The following is a 25,530-nucleotide window of genomic DNA, read 5'->3' on the forward strand; positions in this document are numbered from 1 at the left end:
TAGACTTTCTTTGAAAAACATATCACTGGTGCCTGATGGGAATACCCGTCCGCCATTTCATTAAACTGGATCGTTTTCGCCTGGTTTGTGCCCAGATGTATTGGGGGCGCGCTATACTCTCATTGAACAGGCAAAGTTCGCAAAACTAACAACGTTGTTATTTGCCAAACTCAATTAACATGATCCAAGGGTCGAACATGAATTATTCATAACGAGCTATAACGGATCGATAACTGGCCTCACTTTCTAGCTAGTAAACCAGCTGAATTTTTCATAGATTTTGCGTGGCTAATAGAACAACCGTGAATTTAGTGTCACCCCCTTAGTCTAATCTAGAAGGACCCACGCCTGACGGCGTGGACTATCGTACTAAATGGAGCGTGGTCCTCCTTGAAGGACTATGCCCATAGGCCTACATGTATCTCATGACTCGTCTACCTTGTACCATAGATGAACTCCTGGATGGGGCAGCTTTAATTAGCATGAGGCCGCATTGATATGTAAATAGCGTATTGTTATTTAAATTTGTGCGCAGACGTATTGAGGGCGACAGTCATGTTATCCAGACGGAGAATGGCTGCATATTATGCCGGGCATGTCAATTTGCTGAGTGAAGGCTGATAATCACCTTTCTGTAAAGGTAATAAGCTAGTATATTTCGTGTACCAGTTGGGTATAACAAAAAATTAGTATCATATTAAATATATTAAATGTATAAACTTTGAAATTTACATGAATTTGAACAACAGAGCTTCGAAATCTAGCTAAGTCAGGTGATGTGAAATTCTGCTGCGTGACCCCCTCTGCGTGGTAGAATTATATTCATAAAACATTGAATTTAACAGATATCATGGGCAGCCAACCACGATTTATCCGCATTTAAAATATATGTTAATTAACAAAGATAAATAATAAAGAGTACAAATGGCAATTAACTAGTAAACAAGCCTGAAATCTTAAAATGTTGCCACGTGATTTCCCGACCACATGATATGTCAACATATGACCACTATTCAGATTTACCGTAAATATTTGGAGTATTGTTGCCTTTGTTGTACGGCTTGCACATACACTGTGCATTTCTTTACCTCCGTATAAAATCAATAATTCATGCTGGGAGCCAAGTAACATTCTGTCTGCTCAGTGCATATTGGTATTTTATTTTACTTGAGAGCATAATAGAAATACATAAGACGAATAGGGCGCCATGATGGAAGGTCAGGTCGGGTATCAAAGGTTATTATAACTTAAATACTACTTGTCTTTCACACCTTGCCTCTGTCACATATTAACATGATCCAAGGGGTCGAACATGAATTATTCATAACGAGTTATAACGGATCGATAACTGGCCTCACTTTCTAGCTAGTAAACCAGCTGAATTTTTCATAGATTTTGCGTTGCTAATAGAACAACCGTGAATTTAGTGTCACCCCCTTGCTTGTACGTACAATGTAGACGAGATGTGCATTGAAATAACTTCGGTGTGTGTGGGATATAGCCTACTGTATCGAGTGTGTGAATTGCGCATTGTACTTTAGCATTGTATCATAATGCATGCGAGAGAGGAAGGTTTACTAGATTTTAATTTTTAGCAGCTCTATAAGTCACCATGTCTCTCCGTTAGTCCGTCCGTTAGTCCGTCCGTTAGTCCGTCCGTTAGTAACAAACGCTAAAAAATGCTGTTACGTCAACATCGTTTGTCGCATGGCTATGGTACTTGGTGAGGGGATAGGGCCTATACCGGCCCCATACTGGAAAAGAGTTTCGTCCCGAAATATGCTAATTAGGTCATTAAAGGGGCATTCCACGATTTTCAACAATTTTCTGCATTTTTGAAATTTAGATTTTTTGGATGCAAATACTCTTCTGGCATTATTTGCATCAACATCGTTTGTCGCATGGCTATGGTACTTGGTGAGGAGAGGGCCTATAGGGCAATTAAGGGAAATTTGGGAAAAGTGGGGAAAATGAGGGAAATTGAGGGGAATGGGGGAAATTAAGGGATCTAAAATGAGCGTTTATTGCGTTTCGATAGTATTTTTTGTGGCACATGAGAGCACCTCAGACCTATCGAATTGTATTCTGAATACGAAGCATGTCTTTCTGATATCAAATAATTTTCATTTTTGAAAATCACAATATAGGCCTAATACAAATTTTATGACAAATTATAAAAATGTGATATTTTTCGAATTTTTGATATATAACAGTCCTCGAAGTAAATTATATAAATCTAATGATATATTCTTAAAGTGTATGTAGCAGGGAGGAAAAGCCGACGGTCAATTGAAAATTTTGACCTTTCATATTGAAGATATGGATTTTTCCCAAAAAGACCTAATTTTTTTGGTGTTTTGGGAAAAAATCCATATCTTCAATACGACAGGTCAAAATTTTCAATTGATCGTCGGCTTTTCAACCCACCTACATATATACACTTTAAGTATAAATCATCAGATTTATAAAGTTTACTTCAAGTACTGTTAAATATCAAAAATATCAATTTTAATGATTTGCCATAAAATGTGTATTAAATTGCAATTTCAAAATTCAAAATTATTTGATATCAGAATGACATTCTCCGTATTCAGAATGCAATTCGATATGTCTGATGTGCTCTAATGTCCCAAAATAAATACTGTCCAAACGTTCATACCCCAGCCCTTAAGGGCAATTTTGGGGAAATTAAGGGAAATTGAGGGAAATTCAGGTGAATTAATTGAAATTGTGGGCAATTAAGGGAAATTGAGGGGAATTGGGGAAAATTGAGGGGAATTAAGGGAAATTTGGGAAAATTGAAGAGAATTAAGGGAAATTGAGGAAATTAAGGAAATTGACAAGAATGAAGGAAATTTGGGAAAATGAGGGAAATTGAGGAAAATTGGGAACATTGAGGGAAGTTAAGGGAAATTGAAGAGAATTAAGGGAAATTTGAGGGAAATTCAGGTGAATTAAGGAAATTGACAAGAATTAAGGGAAATTTGGGGAAATTGAGGGAATGGGGGAAATTAAGGGCAATTTTGGGAAAATAGAGGGAAGTTAAGGGAACTTTGGGAAAATGAGGGGAAATTGAGGGAAGTTAAGGGAAATTGAAGAGAATTAAGGGAAATTGAAGAGAATTAAGGGAAATTGATTTTCAACAATTTTCTGCATTTTTGAAATTTAGATTTTTTGGATGCAAATACTCTTCTGGCAGTATTTGCATCAATATCGTTTGTCGCATGGCTATGGTGAGGGAGAGGGCCTATAGGGCAATTAAGGGAAATTTGGGAAAAGTGGGGAAAATGAGGGAAATTGAGGGGAATGGGGGGAAATTAAGGGCAATGTTGGGGAGATTGAGGGAAAGTCAGGTGAATTAATTGAAATTGTGGGCAATTAAGGGACATTGAGGGGAATTGGGGAAAATTGAGGGGAATTAAGGGAAATTTGGGAAAATTGAAGATAATTAAGGGAAATTGAGGGAAATTAAGAGAAATTGACAAGAATGAAGGGAAATTTGGGAAAATAGAGGGAAGTTAAGGGGAATTTGGGAAAATGAGGGGAAATTGAGGAAAATTGGGAACATTGAGGAAGTTAAGGAAATTGAAGAGAATTAAGGAATTTGAGGGAAATTCAGGTGAATTAAGGAAATTGACAAGAATTAAGGGAAATTTGGGGAAATTGAGGGGAATGGGGGAAATTAAGGGCAATTTTGGGAAAATTAAGGGAAATTGTGGGAAATTCAGGTGAATTCATTGAAATTGTGGGCAATTAAGGGAAATTAGGGGAAATTGACAAGAATTTAGGGCAATTTGGGGAAATTGAGGGGAATGGGGGAAATTAAGGGCGATTTTGGGAAAATTAAGGGCGATTTTGGGAAAATTAAGGGAAATTCAGGTGAATTAATTGAAATTGTGGGCAATTAAGGGAAATTGAGGGGAATTGGGGAAAATTGAGGGAAATTTGGGAAAATAGAGGAAGTTAAGGAACTTTGGGAAAATGAGGGAAATTGAGGGAAGTTAAGGAAATTGAAGAGAATTAAGGAAATTGAAGAGAATTAAGGAAATTGAGGGAAATTCAGGTGAATTAAGGAAATTGACAAGAATTAAGGAAATTTGGGAAAATAGAGGGAAGTTAAGGAAATTTGGGAAAATGAGGGAAATTGAGGGAAATTGGGAACATTGAGGGAAGTTAAGGGAATTGAAGAGAATTAAGGAGAATTGAGGGAAATTCAGGTGAATTAAGGGAAATTGACAAGAATTAAGGGAAATTAGGGATTTAACACTTTTGATGTCAAGGCGCTTTTTCCTGAAAATCGTGTGGACATCAAAAGTGTCCGAAATCGGTTTCCGAACACTTGCGATGTCAAGACGCTTTTTTCCGAAAATCGTTTGGACATCAAAAGTGTCCGAAATCGGTTTCCGAACACTTTTGATGTCAAGACGCTTTTTCCCGAAAATCGTTTGGACATCAAAAGTGTCCGAAATCGGTTTCGAACACTTTCGATGTCAAGTCGCTTTTTTCCCGAAAATCGTTTGGACATCAAAAGTGTCCGAAATCGGTTTCCGAACACTTTTGATGTCAAGGCGCTTTTTTCCCGAAAATCGTTTGGACATCAAAAGTGTCCGGAATCGGTGTCCGAACACTTTTGATGTCAAGACGCTTTTTTCCCTGAAAATTGTTTGGACATCAAATGTGTCTGAAATCGGCTTCCGAACACTTTTGATGTCAAGACGCTTTTTCCCCAAATATTGTTTGGACATCAAAAGTGTCCGGAAGTGGTGTCCGAACACTTTCGATGTCAAGACGCTTTTTCCCCGAAAATCGTTCAAATTTTGATTTTTTTTTGGTGTGGATGGAAATACCCTTTCTGGCATTATTTTAAGATGAGCGCCCTCAAAGGTTAAGCTCACAGAGGGGGTACAGGTCAAAATAGGGGTCAAACTTAAACCTGCTTCAAAGACACCATAACTGCAAAATTGAATTCCTTGTCCCGCAGCGACCGCTACGGTTACCAACGGTCCTTGTTTTACTCGGATATACAGTAGGCTATAGCCCGGCTACATAGCGGGTTGAACTGATAAAAAAGAAACGAAAACAAACCAAAATACTTTATGCATGAAATTGTATTTTTGAACGAATCTCACAGTTGACCAAGATCTGATGACTTCAAATCTATCATTAATTATGTTTCAGTATAAAATAAAAGAAAGAAAGAAAGAAAGTCCCAATCCTATTGACCCGTTATATATTTAAGCAATTATTGTTTAAGACGAGCGTATTTTAAACAATAAACGTTTAAAATCTTTAAACAATTAGTTGGTTAAAGTCTTAAACGTGCAATTGTTTAAAGCGTTTAAGCAGTTATTGGGTTAAGATTTAAGCAATAATTGATATAAGATTTTAAACAGTGGCAAACGTTTAAGGCTTTTAACCAATTATTAGAAGAGAGGGCCACGTAAACAACGGTTGTTTAAGATTGGTTAAGGATTTCTATAAACGAAGATAAGAGTGTAGGGAGACGCTTTTTATATTTAAGGTGGCTGTGTACTCTCAGACATGCATGTAGTAAAAGTGCAATAACTTTGTAATTTTTCGCGCAAGACATATAAAAGTATACATTTTTATGAAGGCAAGACATCAATAAATATTAATATAAATACAGATTTGGGGTAAAAACAACAATTCTGAAGAAAATCACAAAAAGTGAGTTTTTGGCAATATTTGTTAGGTACATCATAACAAAAAACACTCTTTCCAAAATATTTTATTTTGTTTTTAGCTCAATCTTGAGGCTCCATTCTAAAAACGGTTTTTTTTTTTTTGATATTGGCCTTATTTTTTGAGATATTGACCATATAAGGCATCAAATTGAACTTTTAAAATTCACAAACGCTTATTTGCACAAAGTGATGCCTAAAATCGGAAATAGACCAAAATAAAAAAAAATGAGAAAACCGTTTCTTGAGTCGATCATGCTTTTTACAATGATCATATTTGCTTACCTATAGATGCTGTATTTATTGAGTTATCGTGTACCTAAATCGTCATTTTACCGAGAAAATGAACATTGAAATAATGGCCGTTGAAGTTTAAAGTGGTCACATTTTGCACTTTCATCGAATCTCACAGGAGAATGCGGCAGTTTTCGTTTTTGTACCTTATATTACGTGAACATCGGGTAAATCCACAGCCCCTTGAGAAGTTTGAGCGAAATCCATTCATAACTTGATATTTAAATCGGGGGAAAGAACTTGAAAAAACCCACATTTTATCAGGTAAAACGGAGCCATTTGACCACTAGGTTTTTGTGAAATCAGTTCTTCCGCGGAGTTTCCATAAGATGCGCCGCGCATGCAGATAAGCGTCGCGTATGCGTAGCGTATTTGTGCGTTAACAAATTGCGAGATACGCAACGCGATGCGTTGTTGCGCGCGTGTATCCTGCTGGTTCAACAAAGATTTTCTTTCCTTTTCAATTTCAAACACGAGTGGAATAGTGAAATAAAATCCTTAAAATATTGCAGATGGAGTTTACAAATCTGGATTTTCATTCCTTGTATTTATAAAAAACATAACAAAGTACAAACATATCAAAATAAACTCAATTTTGCGAAAAAAACAATGTCTATAGTACACAGCCGCGTTAAACACCATCTTCGATGTCTTTATCGATGATATAAAAGGATCTGTAGTATAGGCCCCCACTAGTAGTTGTAGTCAATCTAGTAGGACTAACCACCAGTTAAAGGGGGTTGTGAGATTTCAGAATAGATGGTGCTCTGGTTTTTTTAAAGGCCTTTTTTCACATGAACACTTGAAACATCCTAAACACAATTATTAGTTTGATCACAAAAATGGTTACAGCTATTATTACTTCAACAGAATTATTTAAAGAATATAATAGTTTGGTCTACGTGTTAAACAAGCCGGGGAAGGTCATTGAGCTTGTTTTCTATAGCATAAACATTTCCGTTACAAAGTATATCACCAGCAAATATTTCCGTTGACGGGATAAGAAGCTTACCATGGCTTTGTATGAACAAGGTCAAGGGCATAAAATTGAGCAACAAATAATTATAAACTTTAAAGTAAAACTTAGGCCTACATGATACGGGTGAACGGTTGGGGGGGGGTGTCTTCGAAAAATTTTGTACGTGGATGTGCCGCGCAGGCTTTCGGATGATGACTTTCTGACCTACTTTGCTGTTTTGACACCCATCAGTATATAAAATTTTCACAAAAAGCACCCAGATTTGCCCAAATTGGGTGCTTTTTAGAGCACTTTTGCTCTGAAATATGCCCAATTGCGCATTGGTCATAACTGAAAACCCACCATCGATATACAAACATCGTCGTGGCATATCCCCGTCCCGGATCCCCGTACACCTTTAACCACTATGAACGCCCTAAAACGGTAATATTTAAGCCTCAAATATAAGCAATCCCAGGTACGGATAAATCCCCCAATATTTTGACACCCCCACCATGTTGACGCATATTTTCATGTACCAGGGTCATTCAAAAAGTTCTACATCCAGCATCACATTTCTGTTATCTTACGTGAAATTTGGTACGTCGGAAACGGTCTGAAAAGAAAGGCTAATTTTGATTTCAAAGGTTGTCAATTAACATCTTTGTGGAAATCATTACAGACTTATTTCTGAAAATGATTAAATTGTTTTATTTTTGTTCAAATAATTCAATCAATATCTAATGCTTACAGCTAGTACAGTTTTACTGGGTATTATGTCTTTTGCACATTAAAACCGAAGCATGTTCAGAATAGCCTTCGTATTGACACTTGTCCATAGGCTGTTGGCTTCGATCGGGTGAGCACTTGTTGGTTCAAGTCATATTAATCAGTTCATAAGTTCAAATTAAATAGGACTTTAAATTACGAATTATCCTTAAACGTGGTCTAGTCGGAATCTGCATTGCAAATTTCACTAACATTTGTGTGTCTGTTGAACCCTTCGATGTTTTCTTCTCATATAAAAAAAGTTTCATTCTGTTTTGAAGTCCCAGGGCATGTCATGGAGCTTAAAGAGGACCAAAATATTTATTCTGAGTAAGCAGTTGGACAACCACATCTTCAATTTCTTGAAAACATTTTTATGGACATTAACCATATGTGACCCCTCGGCACAACTGGGCCCTGAAGTCGCCAATCATCATTTTTGAGATATTCCACCAAAACATTCTGCTTGAAATTAGCTTAGAATGATGTATATCATGTCTATAGTACTTGACATATAAGTAGTGAAAATCAATAAAACAGTCAATAAATCCTTTGTTTCCTATTGGTTATCATTAAGTTCGATGGAGCTATCTCAATAGTGGCTCTGGCGACATCCGGGCTCAGTTGTGCCGAGGAGTCACATATGATATAGCTACAATATAATGCTTACTAAACTGTAGGCTTCAGTTTGTAACTGTTTCCGATGTATCTGTATTCGCTTTAACTATTTTAGTATTAACAACCAAAAATCACATTTTCATCAAATTACTTTTATTTTGTAGCCCAGATTAAAGAGTATATGTGACATAATCAAGGGGAATGAGTCACATGACGGCAATTTTCAATTAGAAGTTTATTACATCATGTTCTGGCACTTTACGAATGCTACATTTTGATGCAAACCCCATCAAAATCAGACATTTGGTTACCGAATTATGAGCAATTTATCCATGGCTGAAAAAAAAAAAAAAAAAAAAAAAGAATTTGAAAACGGTTTTTCCAATATCTCAAAAACAACATTAGCGACATCTGGATAGGGCTGATAAAGGATATGTTAAAGGGCCCCTGCACTGCTCCTTGTACATGGGCCCCGAGGAAGTTGGGCACGTGCCCTGGGCGCCAACTCAGCATCGATTCTGCACTATGAAAGTCAACATTTTCGCGCGTTTTGCTCGCATTTCAGCACAAACAGTAAATAGTCATTTGAAAAATCAATTTAAGACCTAAATAAATTAAACTTCATTATAACCAACAGGAATTGGTGGTATTTGTCCAATTTCTCGCTCGCTCCGCGCGCAGTTGTTTCAAGAAGCTTCAAGATTTGGGAGGGGGGTGCATAAATGTATCCTTGACCTGGGCGCAATATTTTTCCCGTAGTTAAAATAGGAATAGGAGAACATAAGTTTCATAACCATAACCCTAACCCTAACCCCAACACTACCCCTAAACCCTAACCCTTATAGGGTTGTTCGAAATATATTTTGACAGGGGTGTCAAACTCTGTAACTCTGATAACCCTACCCATATTTAGGGATTTTGTACCTAAAAAAACAAACCGGCTGATTAGACCAATTGTCTCAAATTGGGATCCATATTCGGGTGATTTGACAGTTTTTGACCAATTTTCTTAAATCGGGACCAATCTTAAGGGATTTTTTTTTTCAAATTGGGACCCATGTTTAGGGATTTCTTGTAAAAAAGCGACTCATTAGAGCGGCACATCCCCGTATACCTTATGTTTGTGAGTAGGCCTACCCCACCCTGTCTTCTATAGGGATCGATCATTAAATATAAGGGCTGTGCAATAATTATGAGCCCCCCCTAAAATTTCCGAACGGTCCGCCAAAAATCGATTGCCCCCCCTTGTCGGCCTGCCAAAAATGCTTGCCTCCCCAGGCCCGCCAAAAAATCTTTGCCCCCGCCCCTTTACACATGCCAAATTTAAACATTAGATGGTCTAGATTTATGTTGCGAGCGTAATTCAAACCGGCTGATTAGACCAATTGTCTCAAATTGGGATCCATATTCGGGTGATTTGACAGTTTTTGACCAATTTTCTTAAATCGGGACCAATCTTAAGGGATTTTTTTTTCAAATTGGGAACCAATGTTTAGGGATTTCTTGTAAAAAAGCGACTCATTAGAGCGGCACATCCCTGTATACCTTATGTTTGTGAGTAGGCCTACCCCACCCTGTCTTCTATAGGGATCGATCATTAAATATAAGGGGCTGTGCAATAATTAGGAGCCCCCCCCCCGGGGTAAAATTTCCGAACGGTCCGCCAAAAATCGCTTGCCCCCCCCTTGTCGGCCTGCCAAAAAATGCTTGCCTCCCCCAGGCCCGCCAAAAAATCTTTTCCCCCGCCCCCTTTACACATGCCAAATGTTTGGGATCCCAATTTGCAAACATTGCGAGCGTAGCGAGCAGGAAAATGTGCATATTAAAGCGTTTCTGTAGGCCGTACTGTTTTCTTAAGCCTTTTTAGAGCGTTTTATTTAAAAGGCGCCCATGAATGTGTGGCAAAAATCGCTTGCCCCCCCTCTCGGCTGGCCAAAAATTGCTTGCCCCCCTTTCGGCTCGCCAAAAATATCTTGCCCTCCCCTCAATTTTACCCTCCCCAGGGCTCATAATTATTGCACAGCCCCTAACCATAAACTCATCTTAAATATATTGTAATATCAATTTGATTGCATTCGGACCTTGATCATATTATAGAAATTCTGAGAGAAATCATGATGTTCTTGGAAATTGCAGAAGAAGATAATAATAGTAGGCCTATTGTAGTGTTGAAATTCGGCTAAATATACTTTACTACATAATTTACATTTGGCAGCATGGTGACCAGTTATACATGTAGGCCTACAGTCGCTTTAGATAGTTTCATAACATGCATAATGAAATGCCGATATCATCCTTATACATAATGATTGATTCTTAATATTCCTATTTGTAAGCTCATGAACTATAGGTACATGTAGCATTTATTATTCGCTTCACGGTCCAAAGCTATAAATGGGCATAGGCCCTATCATGCGTCTTTAGATATCGACGTTACTTTCATTTGCCCTCTTTATATCCACAAAATGTTTAGTAATAATTAAAGGTAACTGATCTGTGTATATAGAAAAATTAAACTTGGATTGTGGGCATGATGTCTCTTTACTAGTTTAGTTAGTTCAGTTACATGTGAAAATCAAATCGCCATTTTAACACGGAACTTGGGACAATACGGTGACGCCCTAGGAAATCAGAAGGTAAGATTATTACGTTGTTTTGATCCTAGACTTGTTATAGAACATTTCAACAACAAAACCAACGGTTGGATCCAAAACTGGCTTACAAACAGGACGCAGAGAGTGGTTGTAGATGGAAAAGCCTCACCAACAGTTCATGTAGACTCTGGAGTGCCCCAGGGCACAGTACTGGGGCCTTTAATGTTCTTACTCTTCATAAATGACATTGGTAACAACATAGGTTCTACCATCAAGTTGTTTGCTGACGACTGCTTGTTGTTTCGCACCATTACATCTCCCAGTGACACCTCCAAACTTCAAAAAGATCTAGACAACCTGAAGGAATGGTCTGACCTATGGCAAATGAGCTTTAATGCTAAAAAATGCTACACCATGAGAATACATCGCAAGAAAACACCAATCACCCACACTTACATCATGGGAGGAGAGGAGCTGTGTACTGCATCTAGTCAAGCATACCTCGGCGTTGAACTCCATGAGCGGCTCAGCTGGAAAACACATATTGAGTCAGTAGCATCCAAGGCAGGCAGAACCCTCGGCTTTCTAAGGAGGAACCTGGGAAAGTGCTCAACAGAAAAAAAAAAAAGCAAGCCTACACCTCACTTGTGCGCTCACAACTGGAATACGCCTCTGTCGTGTGGGATCCCATAAACAAAACCAAATAGACCAGCTTGAGAAGATCCAAAGAAGGGCTATCCGATTCATATCCGGCAACTATCAAAGGGAGGGTAGCGTTACTGCAATGCAACAAGAACTTGGCATACCTACACTTGAAGAAAGAAGGAGGAACGCTCGCCTCACCATGTTCTACAAAATCACAAATCAACTCATAGCCATACCCATGCCAAACTACTTAACACCAAGAACCAGAACTACTCGTAGCAGTCAGCATCATCGCTTTATACGACTCGGCTCATCATCAGACACATACAAGCATAGTTTTTTTCCGAGGACACTACGGGACTGGGATGCGCTTCCGCAAATCACCATTTAACTGCCCACTGTGGAGCAGTTCAAGGAAGCCATCGAAGCCAACTAAATCCATGGCAGATGTTTTTACTTGCACCAAATGAACATGCACCTGTAAATAGAAGAGGCTGAGCACAGAGCACCTTCGTCCACTGCTAGAAGCACCGCACAGCAGTCCCTCATCCAGATGAGAATATGCATAGAAGTAGAAGTAGAACTAGACTTAGCTGTGGTCTAAGACCACGAACACAGCCGTGCTGTGACCCCTTAATGACCTTTGACCCCAAAATATATGAAAACCCCATAGGCATTGGCTAATGTCAATGCCTGTGTGCATGTGGCATCACTTAGACATGTTATTTGTCGCAGAAGGGGCATTTTGAAGGTTTTTCGTCTCAGACCGGAAGTGACCCCTTTATGACCTTTGACCCCAAAAAAAAAAAAAATATCCCATATACACTGGCTAACCACAATTCATGTGTGAACATACCGCTACTGTGCTATGTTTTCCTTAGCTAATAAAATTGTTTGAAGGTATTTCATTTTTTACCGGAAGTGACCCCTTAATGACCTTTGACCCCAAATCTGTGTACACCCCATATACACTGGGTAATAACAATGCATGTGTGCAAGTGGCATCACTGTCCTACGTAATTTGTGGGAGAAGATGCATTTTAAAGGTATTTCATTTTATACCGGAAATGACCCCTTAATGACATTTGACCCCAAATAAAAAATACCATATATACGTTGGGTAAACACAATTCATGTGTGAACATACCATCACTCTCCTATGTTTTTCTTAGCTAATAATTTTTTTTGAATATATTTCGATTTATACCGGAAATGACCCCTTAATGACCTTTGACCCCAAATCTGTGTACACCCCATAGACACTGGGTGATAACAATGCATGTGTGCAAGTGGTGTCACTGTCCTACGTAATTTGTGGGAGAAGATGCATTTTAAAGGTATTTCATTTTATACCGTAGATGGCCCCTTAATGACATTTGACCCCAAATAAAAAATACCATACATATACGTTGGGTAAACACAATTCATGTGTGAACATACCATCACTCTCCTATGTTTTTCTTAGCTAATAATTTTTTTTGAATATATTTCGATTTATACCGGAAATGACCCCTTAATGACCTTTGACCCCAAATCTGTGTACACCCCATAGACACTGGGTGATAACAATGCATGTGTGCAAGTGGTGTCACTGTCCTACGTAATTTGTGGGAGAAGATGCATTTTAAAGGTATTTCGTTTTATACCGGAAGTGACCCCTTATTAATGACCTTTGACCCCATATACAAAATATCACATATACACTGGGTTACTGCAACTCATATGTGAGCATACCGTTACTGGCCTATGTTTTGTTTAGCTAATAAAATTTTTGAATGTATTTCGTTTTATACCGGAAGTGACCCCTTAATGACCTTTGACCCCAAATCTGTGTACACCACATAGACACTGAGTAATAACAATGCATGTGTGCAAGTGGGGCCGCTGTCCTACGTAAGCTGTGGGAGAAGATGCATTTTTAGTTGAAATCACGTTTTTGACCCGTATGACCTCTGCGTGACCTTTGACCCCACGAGTTTCATGTGACATGTAGGGGCACGGTCAATGATCATTGTGACCAAGTTAGGTCAAAATCGATGTTAGCATGTGAGTGCTAGAGCAAATGTAAAGGTTGACAGAAAGAAGAAGAACTAGACTTAGCTGTGGTCTAAGACCACGAACACAGCCGTGTTGTGACCCCTTACTGACCTTTGACCCCAAAATATATGAAAACCCCATAGGCATTGGCTAATGTCAATGTATGCGTGCACTTGGCATTACTTTGCCATGTTATTTGTGGCAGAAGTGGCATTTTGAAGGTTTTTCGTCTCACACCGGATGTAAAACCGTAATGACCTTTGACCCCAAATATGTGTACACCCCATAGACACTGGGTAATAACAATGCATGTGTGCAAGTGGCGTCTCTGTCCTACAGAATCTGTGGAAGAAGATGCATTTTAAAGGTATTTCGTTTTATACCGGAAGTGACCCCTTAATGAGATTTGACCCCAAATAAAAAATACCACATATACATTGGGTGACTGCAGATCATGTGTGAACATACCGTTACTGTCCCATGTTTTACTTAGCTAATAAAATTTTTGAAGGTATTTCGTTTTATACCGGAAGTGACCCCTTAATGACATTTGACCCCAAATCTGTGTACACCCCATAGACACTGGGTAATAAAATGCATGTGTGCAAGTGGCGTCTCTGTCCCACATAATTTGTGGAAGAAGATGCATTTTAAAGGTATTTCTTTTTATACCGGAAGTCGCCCCTTAATGAGCTTTGACCCCAAATAAAAAAATACCACATATACATTGGGTGACTGCAGATCATATGTGAACATACCGTTACTGTGCTATGTTTTATTTAGCTAATAAAAATTTTTGAATGTTTTTCGTTTTATACCGGAAGTGACCCCTTAATGACCTTTGACCCCAAATCTGTGTACACCACATAGACACTGGGTAATAGCAATACATGTGTGCAAGTGGGGTTGCTGTCCGACGTAAGTTGTAGGAGAAGATGCATTTTAGTTGAAATCACGTTTTTGACCCCTGTGACCCCTGCGTGACCTTTGACACCGCAAGTTTCATATGACATGTAGGGGCACGGTCAATGATTATTGTGACCAAGTTAGGTCAAAATCGATGTAAGCGTGTGAGTGCTAGAGCAAATGTAATGGTTGACAGAAAGAAAGAAAGAACACTAGACTTAGCTGTGGTCCAAGACCACGAACACAGCCGTGTTGTTACCCCTTAATGACCTTTGACCCCAAAATATATGAAAACCCCATAAACATTGGCTAATGTCAATGTATGTGTGCACGTGGCATCACTTTGCCATGTTATTTGTGGCAGAAGGGGCATTTTGAAGGTTTTCGTCTCAGACCGGAAGTGACCCCTTAATGACATTTGACCCCAAATAAAAAATACCACATATGAATTGGGTAACCACAATTCATGTGTGAACATACCGTTACTGTCCTATGTTTTTCTTAGCAAATAAAAATTTTTGAAGGTTTTTCGTTTTATACCGGAAGTAACCCCTAAATGAACTTTGACCCCAAATATGTGTACACCCCATAGACACTGGGTAATAGCAATGCATGTGTGCAAGTGGCGTCACTGTCCTACATAATCTGTGGAAGAAGATGCATTTTAAAGGTATTTCATTTTATACCGGAAGTGACCCCTTAATGAGATTTGACCCAAAATAAAAAAATACCACACATACATTGGGTGACTGCAGATCATGTGTCAACATACCGTTACTGTCCCATGTTTTACTTAGCTAATAAAATTTTTTGAAGGTATTTCGTTTTATACCCGACGTGCCCGCTTTACGCCCTTTCCCCCCACGTCGCTCTACCCCATATACTCTGGGTGACAACAATGCATGTGTGCAAGTGGTGTCTCTGTCCCACATAATTTGTGGAAGAAGATGCATTTAAAGGTATTTCTTTTTATACCGGAAGTGACCCCTTAATGAGCTTTGACCCCAAATAAAAAAATACCACATATACATTGGGTGACTGCAGATCATATGTGAACATACCGTTACTGTGCTATGTTTTACTTAGCTAATAAAAATGTGTGAAGGTTTTTCGTTTTATACCGGAAGTGACCCCTTAATGACCTTTGACCCCAAATCTGTGTACACCACATAGACACTGGGTAATAACAATGCATGTGTGCAAGTGGGGTCACTGTCCAACGTAAGTTGTGGGAGAAGATGCATTTTAGTTGAAATCACGTTTTTGACCCCTGTGACCCCTGCATGACCTTTGACCCCACAAGTTTCATGTGACATGTAGGGGCACGGTCAATGATCATTGTGACCAAGTTAGGTCAAAATCGATGTAAGCGTTTGAGTGCTAGAGCAAATGTAATGGTTGACAGAAAGAAAGAAGAAAGAAGAAGAACTAGACTTAGCTGTGGTCTAAGACCACAAACACAGCCGTGTTGTGACCCCTTAATCACCTTTGACCTCAAAATGTATGAAAACCCCATAGACATTGGCTAATGTCAATGTACGTGTCCACGTGGCATCACTTTGCTATGCTTTTTGTGGCAGAAGGGCATTTTGAAGGTATATCGTTATATACCGGAAGTGACCCCTTACTGACCTTTGACCCCAAATGTGTGTACACCATATAGACACTGTGTTATAACAATGCATGTGTGCAAGTGGCGTCACTGTCCTACGTAATTTGTGGAAGAAGAAGCATTTTAAAGGTATTTCGTTTTATACCGGAAGTGACCCCTTAATGACCTTTGACCCCAAATAAAATAATACCACATATAAACTGGGTAACCACAATTTATGTGTGAACATACCGTTACTGTCCTATGTTTTTCTTAGCAAATAAAAAATTTTGAAGGTTTTTCGTTTTATACCGGAAGTGACCCCTTAATGACCTTTGACCCCAAATCTGTGTACACCCCATAGACACTGGGTAATAACAATGCATGTGTGCAAGTGGCGTCACTGTCCTACAGAATCTGTGGAAGAAGATGCATTTTAAAGGTATTTCATTTTATACCGGAAGTGACCCCTTAATGAGATTTGACCCCAAATAAAAAAATACCACATATACATTGGGTGACTACAGATCATGTGTGAACATACCGTTACTGTCCCATGTTTTACTTAGCTTATAAAAAAAATTTGAAGGTGTTTCGTTTTATACCGGAAGTGACCCCTTAATGACCTTTGACCCCAAATCTGTGTACACCCCATAGACACTGGGTGATAACAATGCATGTGTGCAAGTGGCGTCTCTGTCCCACATAATTTGTGGAAGAAGATGCATTTTAAAGGTATGTCTTTTTATACCGGAAGTGACACCTTAATGAGCTTTGACCCCAAATAAAAAAAATACCACATATACATTGGGTAACTGCAGATCATATGTGAACATACCGTTACTGTGCTATGTTTTACTTAGCTAATAAAAATTTTTGAAGCTTTTTCGTTTTACACCGGAAGTGACCCCTTAATGACCTTTGACCCCAAATCTGTGTACACCACATAGACACTGGGTAATTACAATGCACGTGTGCAAGTGGCGTCACTGTCCTACGTAATTTGTAGGAGAAGATGCATTTTGAGTTGAAATCACGTTTTTGACCCCTGTGACCCCTGCGTGACCTTTGACCCCACGAGTTTCATGTGACATGTAGGGCACGGTCAATGATCATTGTGACCAAGTTAGGTCAAAATCGATGTAAGCATGTGAGTGCTAGAGCAAATGTAATGGTTGACAGAAAGAAAGAAGAAAGAAGAAGAAGAACCTGTAAGAAAAAAGACACAGCCGTGACTAACGTCACGGCTGTGTAAGAACCTGTAAGAAAAAAGACACAGCCGTGACTAACGTCACGGCTGTGTAAAGAAAGAAAGAAAGAACTAGACTTAGCTGTGGTCTATCTAAGACCACGAACACAGCCGTGTTGTGACCTCTTAATGACCTTTGACCCCAAAATATATGAAAACCCCATAGGCATTGGCTAATGTCAATGTATGCGTGCACGTGGCATTATTTTGCCATGTTATTTGTGGCAGAAGGGCATTTTGAAAGTTTTTCGTCTCAGACCGGAAGTGGCCCCTTAATGACCTTTGACCCCAAATCTGTGTACACCCCATAAACACTGGGTAATAACAATGCATGTGTGTAAGTGGCATCACTGTCCTGAGTAATTTGTGGGAGAAGACGCATTTTAAAGGTATTTCGTTTTATACCGGAAATGACCCCTTAATGACCTTTGACCCCAAATAAAAAAATATCATATATACATTGGTTAAACACAATTCATGTGTGAACATACCATTACTCTCCTATGTTTTTCTTAGCTAATACATTTTTTGAAGATATTTCAATTTATACCGGAAGTGGCCCCTTAATGACCTTTGACCCCAAATCTGTGTACACCCCATAGACACTGGGTAATAACAATGCGTGTGTGCAAGTGGTATCTCTGTCCCACATAATTTGTGGAAGAAGATGCATTTTAAAGGTATTTCTTTTTATACCGGAAGTGACCCCTTAATGAGCTTTGACCCCAATTAAAAAAAAATACCACATATACATTGGGTAACTGCAGATCATATGTGAACATACCGTTACTGCGCTATGTTTTACTTAGCTAATAAAAATTTGTGAAGGTTTTTCGTTTTATACCGGAAGTGACCCCTTAATGACCTTTGACCCCAAATCTGTGTACACCATATAGACACTGGTTAATAACAATGCATGTGTGCAAGTGGTGTCACTGTCGTACGTAATCTGTAGGAGAAGATGCATTTTTAGTTGAAATCACGTTTTTGACCCCTATGACCCCTGCGTGACCTTTGGCCCCACAAGTTTCATGTGACGTGTAGGGGCACGGTCAATGATCATTGTGACCAAGTTAGGTCAAAATCGATGTAAGCATGTGAGTGCTAGAGCAAATGTAATGGTTGACAGAAAGAAGAAAGAAAGAAAGAAAGAACCTGTAAGAAAAAAGACACAGCCGTGACTAACGTCACGGCTGTGTAACTAGACTTAGCTGTGGTCTAAGACCACGAACACAGCCGTGTTGTGGCCCCTTAAATGACCTTTGACCCCAAAATATATGAAAACGCCAATAGACATTGGCTAATGTCAATGCATGGGTGCACGTGTTAATTTTGCACCGTGGCACCACTTTGCTATGTTACTTGTGGCAGAAGGGGCATTTTGAAGGTTTTTCGTCTCAGACCGGAAGTGACCCCTTAATGACATTTGACCCCAAACAAAAAAATACCACATATGAATTGGGTAACAACAATTCATGTGTGAACATACCGTCACTGTCCTGTTTTTCTTAGCAAATAAAAAATAATGACCTTTGACCCCAAATCTGTGTACACCCCATAGACACTGGGTAATAACAATGCATGTGTGCAAGTGGCGTCACTGTCCTACATAATCTGTGGAAGAAGATGCATTTTAAAGGTATTTCATTTTATACCGGAAGTGACCCCTTAATGAGATTTGACCCCAAATAAAAAATACCACATATACATTGAGTGACTGCAGATCATGTGTGAACATACCGTTACTGTCCCATGTTTAACTTAGCTAATAGAAATTTTTGAAGGTATTTCGTTTTATACCGGAAGTGACCCCTTAATGACCTTTGACCTCAGATCTGTGTACACCCCATAGACACTGGGTAATAACAATGTATGTGTGCAAGTGGCGTCTCTGTCCTACATTATTTGTGGAAGAAGATGCATTTTAAAGGTATTTCTTTTTATACCGGAAGTGACCCCTTAATGAGCTTCGACCCCAAATAAAAAAAATACCACATATACATTGGGTGACTGCAGATCATATGTGAACATACCGTTACTGTCCCATGTTTTACTGAGCTAATACAAATTTTTGAAGGTTTTTCGTTTTATACCGGAAGTGACCCCTTAATGACCTTTGACCCCAAATCTGTGTACACCCCATAGACACTGGGTAATGACAATGCAGGTGTGCAAGTGGCATCACTGTCCAACGTTATATGTGGGAGAAGATGCATTTTTAGTTGAAATCACGTTTTTGACCCCTATGACCCCTGCATGACCTTTGACCCCACAAGTTTCATGTGACATGTAGGGGCACGGTCAGTGATCATTGTGACCAAGTTAGGTCAAAATCGATGTAAGCATGTGAGTGCTAGAGCAAATGTAATGGTTGACAGAAAGAAGAAGAAGAAGAAAGAACCTGTAAGAAAAAAGACACAGCCGTGACTAACGTCAACGGCTGTGTAACTAGACCACCAGCCATGCCGCGACATGGCACACAAGACGGCCCGAAAATGGATTTTCAACTTTGACCTTAAACTTTGACCATTTGGGCCGAGGCTATTGTAGACTTCCCCCACCATTAATGGTGCATCACTGTAGCATATAGGGGCTTAATCCGTCTTCCATAGGCTGAGATATAGCCTCTTTTCCATAATTTTAAAAACAATTTGGCAAATTTGACGTTTTGACCCCCTTAATGACCTTTGACCCCAATATTTAAAAAACCTCATCTACACCGAGAAAATGCATTGTTACAGTTTAAATTTAAAAAATCTACTATGCTTAGTTATGGAGATAAAAATTCTTGAAGTTATTTAGCTTAAAACCGGAAATGACGTCTAAAGGACCTTTGACCAAAAAAACAAAAATACCGTGCATACATCGGGTAACACTAATGCATATATGAAGTTTATGTCACTCTATGTTTTGAGATAAAAAAATAAAAATATTTGATGATTTTTGGTTTTTGACCGGAAGCGACCCTTTAATGACCTTTGACCCCTAAACTGTAGACACCTTAAAGACCCTTGCTAATAGCAATGCATGTGTGCTAATGGCAACACTCTGCTATGTAATTTGTAAAAACAGTGATTTTTGAATATTTTAGCTTTCAGACCGGAAATGACCCCTTAATGACCTTTGACCCCTTATCTGTGAACACCCTATAGACACCGACCAAAGTCAAGTCACATGACCTAAGCATGTCACCATCACATGTTATTTGTGGAAGAAGATACATTTTATAGTAAAAATCGCATTTTGACCCCTGTGACCAGGTCAAAGGTCAGATGCAAGTCAAAGTCATATGACCTGTGCGGGCATGGTAAGTGGTTATCCTTACCAAGTTTAGTCACAATCCATCAACCAACGACTGAGCTATAGGCACGAACGTGGTTGACAGAAAGAAAGAAAGAACTAGACCACCAGCCATGCCGCGACATGGCACACAAGACAACCCGAAAATGGATTTTCAACTTTTGAACTTTGACCTTGACCATTTGGGCCGAGGCTATTATAGACTTCCCCCACCATTAATGGTGCATCACTGTAGCATATAGGGGCTTAATCCGTCTTCCATAGGCTGAGATATAGCCACTTTTCCGTAATTTTAAAAAAAAATTGGCAAATTTGACGTTTTGACCCTTTTAATGACCTTTGACCTCAATATAAAAAACCCTCATCTACACCGAGAAAATGCATTGTTACAGTTTAAATTTAAAAATCTACTATGCTTAGTTATGGAGATAAAAATTCTTAAAGTTATTTAGCTTAAAACCGGAAATGACGTCTAAATGACCTTTGACCAAAAAAATAAAAATACCGTGCATACATCGGGCAGCACTAATGCATATATGAAGTTTATGTCACTCTACGTTTTGAGATAAAAAAAATAAAAATATTTGATGATTTTTGGTTTTTGACCGGAAGCGACCCCTTAATGACCTTTGACCCCAAAATTGTAGACACCTTAAAGACCCTGGTTGGTAGCAATGCATGTGTGCTAATGGCAACACTCTGCTATGTAATTTGTAAAAACAGTGATTTTTTGAATATTTTTAGCTTTCAGACCGGAAATGACCCCTTAATGACCTTTGACCCTTATCTGTGAACACCCTATAGACACCGATTAAAGTCAAGTCACATGACCTAAGCATGTCACCATCACATGTTATTTGCGGAAGAAGATACATTTTATAGTAAAAATCGCATTTTAGCCATTGTAAGCAGGTCAAAGGTCAAATGGAGTTCAATGTCATGTAACATGTGGGGACATGGTCAGTGGTGTTTGTGACCAAGTATGATCAAAATCGGTCAAAGCATAGCAGAGCTAGGGCGAAACGTGGCAAATCACGCAAAATGTCACGTTTTGCTAAGAAAAAGCAAAAAAAATCACGTTTTTGACCATTGTAGCTAGGTCAAAGGTCAGATGCAAGTCAAAGTCATATGACCTGTGCGGGCAAGGTAAGTGGTTATCCTTACCAAGTTTAGTCACAATCCATCAACCAACGACTGAGCTATAGGCACGAACGTGGTTGACAGAAGAAAGAAGAAGATCCCAAGCAAGACAGGACAAGACGGCGCAGCCTGCGCCGTCTTGTAAAGAAAGAAAGATCCCGAGCAAGACAGGACAAGACGGCGCAGCCAGCGCCGTCTTGTAAAGAACCTGTAAGAAAAAAGACACAGCCGTGACTAACGTCACGGCTGTGTAACTAGAAGGCTATATATTTGGACACAAATACGGCTATAGCCGCATGTTATCGGTTTACACAAACTTACAGTCCTTATTTGCTGAGGACTTAGGTTGCTGTTGTCAGTCTCTCAAATTCACGGTGAAGCTATGCAATTTGATGGATTGAAATTCATAATACGCAATTTGATTAGGCGCAAGCTATTCCAGAGGGAGTGTGTAAATTAAATGGAACAGCCATTTCAGAGGGAGTATGTAAATCAAATGGAACAGCTATTTTGGGACCATTTCAGAGAGAGTATGTAAATTAAATGGAACAGCCAAAGGTATGTAATTTAAATGGAACAATCTTAACGCTTCACACATAGTATTTCCAATCACCATATATAATTATTATAATACGCTATTGAAATTCACAATATGCAATTTGATTAGGGGAAAGCTATTCCAAAGGGAGTATGTAAATTAAATGGAACATCCATTTCAGAGGGAGTATGTAAATTAAATGGAACAGCCTATTTTGTGGCCATTCCAGAGGGAGTATGTAAATTAAATGGAACAGCTATTTTGGGACCATTTCAGAGAGAGTATTTAAATTAAATGGAACAGCCAAAGGCATGTAATTTAAATGGAACGCTTCACACATAGTATTTCCAATCACCATCTATAATTATTATAATACGCTATTGAAATTCACAATATACAATTTGATTAGGGGAAAGTTATTCCAGAGGGAGTATGTAAATTAAATGGAACAGCCATTTCAGAGGGAGTATTTAAATTAAATGGAACAGCCTATTTTGTGGCCGTTCCAGAGGGAGTATGTAAATTATAATTACGCTATTGTCTGTGAATCTGTTTAGTCCTACGTGTATGGGGTGGGATGGGATGGGTGTTATTAACAATATAATTCTCAGGTGCAATCTGTGTACAAACTCTGAGCCCTGAAGCTGCTTTATTTGATATTTTTGATAATATTTGACTTATGAGGCTCATGTACATATGTTGAAGTATAATTCTCAAGTGCTATCAGTAGACTCAAGCTGGGCACTGTAGCTGCTTTATTTACTGAGTAACGGCTGGCCCTATGTTTTAGCGTATTGGGCCCTGGGGCCAATGGTGTGACATATGGGGCTCATATGTACATATAACAATATAATTCTCAGGTGTAATCTGTGTACAAACTCTGAGCTCTAAAGTTGCTTTATTTGATGAAAAACGGGCGGGCCTTTGCTTTATGTGCGTATGTTGAAATATAATTCTCAAGTGCTATCAGCAGACTCAAGCTGGATATTGTAGCTGCTTTCTTTATTGAAGAACGACCGGCCCTATGTTTTAGCTTTTGGGGCCCTGGGGCCCATATTATGTGACGCATGGGGTCTCATATATACATATGACAATATAATGCTAAAGACCTATTAGTGTACTGAATCTGAACCCTGAAGCTCCTTTATTTGCTGAGAAACGACCGGCCCTTTGTTTTAACATTTGGGCCTCTGGGGCCCCTAGACTTAATTAAACATATGCAATTTTCAACTTAGGGCCCATTATACATGTGCCACATATGAGCTTTAGTGCCCTTGTAGTTTTATAGCTAGCCTTGTCAATCTGTTGCCCCTTATTTTAACATTTGGGGCCCTGGGGCCCATAATATATAACATGTGGGGCTTATGTATACTTGTATATATAGAGTACCACTGGATCTATCAGTGAAGCAACTTAGGGCCCTGAGGCTGCTTCATTTAATGAGAAATAGCATGCTTTGTATTTTTACATGTGGGTCCCTGGGGCCTATGACCTTTGACCTCTGGGGCCAAGATGTGCAAATGATAAATCTACGGGGTAGGGCCCATAAGTGTGCCACATATGGGCCCTGTGGCCCTTGTAGTTTTAGCGCTAGCCTTGACAGAATGATGTGTTTGATGGAGGAGGAAAAGGAGAAGGAGAAGAAACCATAGAATGGCAATATACCCGTTCATGCTTCGCATGCGGGTATAAGAAGAGCAATGAGTGACCAATTAGTGTAGAGTAAACATTTGACTCCGATAAAAGTCAATGTTCGCTTCCAATAAGAGTACATCTCTATAGTTTAGGGGAGACCGGGGCAAAGTGGACCAAAAATTGTTTGTACAGCCCAAACAAGATTACGAAGCAAGGCAAGGCAAAACTTAAGGTTTATAATCTTACATTAGGACTGCAACTAACAAATGACATCAATAAAGTTGATCAAAAATGCACTTGTATTAAATGGTGTGAATGTCGTTCCGTTTTGCCCCAGGTTCATTTGGGCCGGGGTAGAGTGAAACGTGGAGGGGGCATTACAGAAATGCATCCCCTTGAAGGCTTCAGTTGTGTCTTCATTGTCAACACCACTTAGGGCTTGATCGCTCAGCGGTGTAGTACAAACTCAAAATGGAGACATGTATTCAATTCGATTGAAATCGATATTCTATTATTGACGCAGATAAAGAAAGTCGATAATGTACATTGTATTTAATATAGATACAGTACCTGGATTATACACGGGTTCCTTTGTATAATTCATTTCTCAAACAGTTGAATATATCACAATTTTTACTTTGGATTTCAAAATCTTTACTTATAAAATGCAGTAAAATATATCCACAGCAAACAGCAAGGCCCCGCTAATTAGTGTATTGCTTTTCGAGTTAGTGTACTGGAAACAAAACCTGCGTTTTACCTGACAACAAATCGAATTTTCTACATAGCAACACCATATGTGGTACTGATCATGCGCAAATCGTAGAATAGAATCTAGGCGGCAGGCTCTGTGGTATCTCATATCATGTAAATGGTATGCATAGCCTGAGTCGCTCGGCCTATCTCGAACAAAATCGCCATGCGTAGCTTTTGAAAAACGGGAGGATTCGCCGTACTACAGGGTGTATCAAAATGATTGGTACCGAAGACTTGTCATTTTTGCCGATTTGTTTATCTACTTTTTGCGCCAATTTGGGGTTAATTGTTTCAATATTTGTAATTATAGTAGTTTTATCTTCTTTAAGAATTTTAGATCATAAAGATAGCATATTCTATTCAGAAGTTACATGATTCTAAAGGAAAGTAGGTGTTTTTACACTTTTCATCGTAACGCTGGATCAGTAGCGCACCATTTTCAAAGATCTATTTTACTGCAAATACCTTGCGAGGATGATATGTTGAAAATCATATGGAAATGTTTAATATTTTCCTTGCCTATTTCTTCATTCATAATATATATTAATGTAATAATCAATATTTATTGCTTGAGAGTAATATTCTTGACTTGAATAATTTAGGTGGGGTGAAAGAAGTTTGTGTATCAACACCATCCAGGGCGGTAATTTAAATTGTATTTTTGAGATTACTAAGTAGATGGTGTGGCAGAATGGCTATAGACTGTAGACAGTGTAGGTTAGTTTAGACCTGGTAAAAGTTATTGGAATGGCTCCACAATATTCCACACTTCAGTGTGCATTCATAGTTAATAATCACT

General features: G+C 38.9%; 1 long non-coding RNA gene across 1 annotated transcript in view; it reads left to right on the plus strand.

Moving 5' to 3' along the window:
* The window catches only part of LOC140163971 (uncharacterized), a 76,023-nt gene that overhangs the window by 31,042 nt on the left and 19,451 nt on the right, over positions 1–25,530 (plus strand). The window lies entirely within an intron of this gene.

The sequence above is a fragment of the Amphiura filiformis genome, chromosome 11, assembly GCF_039555335.1.
Source record: "Amphiura filiformis chromosome 11, Afil_fr2py, whole genome shotgun sequence".
Classification (NCBI taxonomy): Eukaryota; Metazoa; Echinodermata; class Ophiuroidea; order Amphilepidida; family Amphiuridae; genus Amphiura; species Amphiura filiformis.